The sequence below is a fragment of the Aotus nancymaae genome, unplaced genomic scaffold, assembly GCF_030222135.1.
Source record: "Aotus nancymaae isolate 86718 unplaced genomic scaffold, 86718_ANA_hifiasm-v0.15.2.pri h1tg000025l, whole genome shotgun sequence".
In the NCBI taxonomy this organism is placed as follows: domain Eukaryota; kingdom Metazoa; phylum Chordata; class Mammalia; order Primates; family Aotidae; genus Aotus; species Aotus nancymaae.
In genome coordinates this window covers 38,737,140-38,742,395 of record NW_026988438.1, presented here as the reverse complement: position 1 = coordinate 38,742,395, position 5,256 = coordinate 38,737,140, and the positions used below count along the sequence as shown (strand labels likewise).

At 41.2% G+C, this 5,256-nt stretch overlaps 1 pseudogene; it reads right to left on the bottom strand.

Moving 5' to 3' along the window:
- Positions 1 to 4,586: 4,586 nt before the first annotated feature.
- Positions 4,587 to 4,989, bottom strand: LOC105713913 (mitochondrial import inner membrane translocase subunit TIM14-like; annotated as a pseudogene).
- Between the last annotated feature and the right edge of the window lie 267 nt (positions 4,990 to 5,256).

Sequence of the window (5,256 nt, the reverse complement as noted above, 5' to 3'; positions counted from 1 at the left end):
TCGCCTGGTTCCCTGCCTCAGAGCTTTTTTTTTTTTTTTTTTTTCAGTTGAACTGTCGACTGTCTCCCAGGTGTTCCAGTCTCCTGTTGAAAAGGCACTGGGATCTGTGTGAATTCCCGTGTGGTGACCCACTGCGCTGGCTGAAACAGTGGCGCTGAGATTCATGGCGCTTTTTTGCCCGGGCATCTCCTGGCCTGGCTCCCTGTTTCAGTCCCCGTTTTAATCACATGAATGGGCAACGCTGCCTTCCCGGAGCTCCAGTCACCAGCTAAAATGGTGCCCGGACCTGTGTATTTTGTATGGAGAATCACTGCGCCAGCCAAAACAGCTGCGCTGGCCAAACCAGCCGCGCTGGTGACCCGTGAGGCTCCTCCGCCTGGGAATCTCCTGGTCTGTGGGCAATAAAAATCCTTCTGGAAATGCGGCATCCACTCACCCTCCACGCTTTCACTGGTAGCTGCAATCCTGAGCTGCTCCTAATCGGCCGTCTTGGATCCCTCCACCACCTTTGTGAAGTTTTAACCAATAATTTTATAGGCTTACCCTTGGTTTCTTCTTCAGACCATGTGTTTCTGATAGCACCTTTGATTTGATCTTTACTCGAAGCTATTTCTTCATTTTAGCATTGTTTGCTCTCTGGAGAGGCTAAGAATTTTCAAAATCATCATGTCCTGGCTCATTTTTATTTTATTGTCCTTTGTTTAGCCTACCTCTCTACTTTATATTTTATTGATAATGGAAAAAAGAAACCAAGAAGCACCTTCAGCATTCTCCCTGGAAATTCCCTTGGCTAAACCGTCCATTCACTTGGTATATTCTCTACTTTCCATATTGTTACAGGTAACAGGGCTGCTAAATAATTTGCTGCTATATAACCAGGATTTCCCTTCCTTCATTTTCTCAGATTTTCCTCACTTTTCTTTAAGTCTTTACCCACAGCCCTCCTCAAAGCCTTCTACAATAATGTGTGTAAGGTATGTCCTGTCAAGATTTTATCAGTGCCTTCTTAAATGTCTTTGCAGCTTCCTCCACTCCCATATATTAGGTATTTGTTATGGTAACGCCCTGCTGTCAGGTCCCCAAATCTGTGTTAGCTATCTATTGATACATAACAAATTACAACCCAATGGTTTAAACCGTTAAACATTTATTATCTCACCATTTCAATGGGACAGTAGTTTTGAAGCAACTTAGTTGAATGGCTCTATGTGGGGTCACTCATGTGCTTGCAGGTAGGATGCTGGCAGGGGTTGATGTCATCTGAAGGTTTGACTGTGGCTTTGAGAGTTGCTTCCAAAACAGATAACTCACATGACTGTTGAAAGGAGGGCCCTTCCACAGATTGCTCGAGTGTCCTTGTACTGTGGCAGTTAAATTCCTCCAGAGTGAGGGGCCCAAAGGAGAGGAAAACAAGGAAAATGTAGTGCCTTTTGTAACGTAGCCACTTCTCATTTCTGCCACTTCTCATTTATTAGAAGAGATGTTACATCTAGCCTTGCACTCAAGGGGAGGAGAATTAGTCACTACATTTTAGATGGAAGAAGTGTGGATGAACTTGCAGATATTTTTAAAAAGCACCACAGGAGAAACAGGGGAGAAAGATCTCCAGGCCTGAATCAAGAAGGAATCTGTCTTAGTTAGCATCTGAGGCCCCTTTAAGCCAAGTTTTTTTTTTTTCTTTGTGAGACTGAGTATTGCTCTGTCACCCAGGCTCTAGAGTACAATGGCATGATCTCGGCTCACTGCAACCTTCACCTCCCAAGTTCAAGTGATTCTCCTGCCTCGGCCTCTCGAGTAGCTGGGATTACAGGCACGCACTACCATGTCTGACTGATTTTTGTATTTTTAGTAGAGACGGGGTTTCGCCATGTTGTCCAGGCTGGTCTGGAACTCCCAACCTCAAATGATCTGCCCACCTTGGCCTCCCAAAGTGCTGGGATTACAGGCATGAGCCACCATATTGGCCTATCCAAACTTTTTATATGGGAATTTTGTGATGTCTATGGAGAAGAGCCTGTGAATGGGTACAAATTCCCTTTGGCCCCAACATGCTCATATTCTCTAGATGGCCTACGTTACTGATAGCAATTTGTTAAACATTTTGGATGTTCTTTTTTTTCTTTTAAGCATTGTCTAGTGGTGTCTGCCTTAGCTCATTAAGTACCTTATCTCCCCTCTCTTCAGAGGCTTCAGAATAGTTCACCACCTTCAATCTCAGCTCTCTATACGTTAAAGTTAAGTTTTGATTTTGCAAATTGCTCAGCACTTTTTGTTATTGTCATTGTTGTAAGGATGAGACTGAAGCTCTTTTCAAATTTATTTATTTATTTATTTTTGAGATGGAGTTTTGCTCTTGTTGCCCAGGCTGGAGTGCAATGGTGCGATCTCAGCTTACTGTAACCTCCGCCTCCTGGGTTCAAGTGATTCTCCTGCCTCAGCCTCCCGAGTAGCTGGGATTACAGGCATGTGCCACCATGCCCAGCTAATTTTGTATTTTTAGTAGAGATAGGGTTTCTCCATGTTGGTCAGGCTGGTCTTAAACTCCTGACCTCAGGTAATCTGCCCACCTCAGCCTCCCAAAGTGCTGGGATTGTAGGTGTAAGCCACCACACCCAGCCTCAAGTTTCTGTATCATAAGCAGAAGCTGGAAGCATAAGATGACACATAGAATCTTACATTTTTGCAGTTGTTATTCTTATTGAAGCTCAAATTTGTGACAGTAGAAGCCTCTTCAGGCTGGCTCCTGAAGGTTAAATTCTTTGACACGCTCTCACTAGTATTGGATAGTTTCTCTGCTTTCTTGTATTACAAAATGTCTCAGGACCAACTTGTCCTTTTTCTGCCTTGGAGTTGAAATCAGCCATTTCTTAGTTTCCTTGTTTACCTGAGTGAGAAATGGCATTTAGAGACCAATATCTAAGCACTAGGGATGCTCCTTACAACACAGTTGTTTCTTATTTCAAACTCTTTTCAGTGAGCAAAACTAAGTATTGAATATTTTTTAAAGTTAAAATAGATCATGAATTTATACTGAAACCTTAATTTCAAAATCAGGTCTGAAAGGTTTTTACTTAACCTCATCTGTCTTAGGTCTCTTTATCCTCTCTAACATGCCCCAACCCCTGGGTTCCAATGTCACCAGCATAATTATTATTTTTATTATTAGGAGTAATAGTAATAGTAGTAGATGCTGCCCAGATCTTTCCCTTCAGGAACAAAATACCTCTTTAAAAAAAAAAGAAAACAAACAAACAAAAAGAAACTTTCCTGGCAACTTTCATTTAAGGAACAAAATACTTCTATCTGCAGGAGCTGTTGCCTGCTGATGGCTCCACAGCTGAGTTCTTCGCCGAAAATTGCCCTCAGCCAAAAAGTACTGTCTTGGCCAAGGTTATGCCTCCTCCGCAGGTGAAATTCTCATCCAAAGATTGGGTTACATGGGAGTACAAAGGTAAGATTTTCTTGTCTCAGTTTGAGACACCTTTTAAAGACCAGCAATTTAACAGCTTCCCATGGGATCAACCAAGGTCTCTCTTGCCTGACAATTCAACCTGTACCTCTGCCCGGCCCTACTTCCTTCAGTCTCTGATTGGTATTGTTTCCTGAGGACACTCCCTAACAAATGACCTGTGTGAAATCCCACAGAAGAGTATCAGAGTATATTTATCACAGAATCTAACCAAAGACAGTTTCAATCTCACAATGCACAAGCAGTCTTCTAATATTAGATTGGTGCAACACTATCACTAACAACATAATTACTGAGGCCATTTTAAATAATATGTTTATGTTATTTTCATTTTGTGTTTAGGTCATATCTGATTTGGGATATATCGTCTAATTGCTCTTTTAAAGGCACTTGAAATCGTTTCTGTCTGTATAGTGAGACTACTAACTTGATTTGCAGGTTAAGTTCATTTGTGTCATTTTGCTTTTAATTTTTAGAGATTTTGTTTTAAAGCTTATTTAATTATGTATCTACATGATTCCTGATTCGGTTATAGAAAATGATATATATTCTGAAAAATCTAGTTTCTACTCCTGTTTTCTTCACTCTCTCCCATGTGTAAATACATTTTTTCATTTTTGGATTACCCTTCCGTCGTGTTGTTTTTTAATACTAACAAAGACTGTGTGTGTGGGGTATATCCCCTCTGCTTTCATAGATGAGTGGTAGCATAATACACACATTTCTCTCTCTTGTATTTTTCACTTATGAATTTATTTTGGAAGTCATTCCAGTAAAGAATATGGAAGTATTCCCCATTATCTTTTATTTTCTTTTGTTGGGCAAGTTTCTTTGCCTCTCTGAGTATCAGTTTCCTCATCTTCAGAATGAAGAAAGCTATGCCTGCCCCCACAGGTAACTGGACAGATTAAGAGAGTGCCTGGCTGTTAGAAGTTTTTGGCAACTGCCCCTTGCAATATGCCAAGCCATATGCATAGAACAAGACGTCACCTAACTGGAATCCTTAGTAATGTGAAGAGTTTTAGGAAACGATTCTGCCTGAAGTCTCCTAGATTTGCCACCTATATTCTGTTTTTTTTTTTTTAATTGTAGCTCTGAGGCATTTTATTATAAAAAGTTAGTACTCATATACATAAACTAATATGAACTTAAAACTCGTCATACATTTACTTAATTTTTTAGCTTGAACTTCTAGTAAATCTTTAGCTTCATTGATTTGGCTGCTGTATAAGGAGATCCTCCTTTGTCAGATGATTTAAAAGCCTAATTTGTTGATGAGCATCTCTTATTTTCCCTTTATTGGCAGTAGCGCTTACACCTAGTATTAATGCTGCTTCCCGTTTTGTCATTTTGGATTCAAACCCACCTCTGTCATAGCCATCACTGAAGGCAGACTTTGGTAGACTTTGAAACACTTGTTTTACTTGAGGCTCCGTGTGCTTCATGGCTTGCAAAACATAACGGCCTGCAAATCCTGCAGCTGGAATGGTCAGTCCAACTGCTACCAGTGTGCTGGCCATGGCTGCGGCTGGGCTCCCTTGCTTCCACTGGGAGCATGGCTCATCCCAGCACAGAGGTCGCGGCTGACACCTGCACGCCTGGACCAGAGAGCGACACGTGTTTTTTGTTTTTGTTTTTTTAAATTTCCAAATTTAAGTTTGCTGGTCATGTGTAGGATGTGCAAGTTTGTTGCATCATTAAACATGTGTCACGGTGCTTTGTTGCACAGATCATCCCATGGCCCATTTATTAAGCCCAGCATCTGTTAATTATTCTTCCTGATGCTC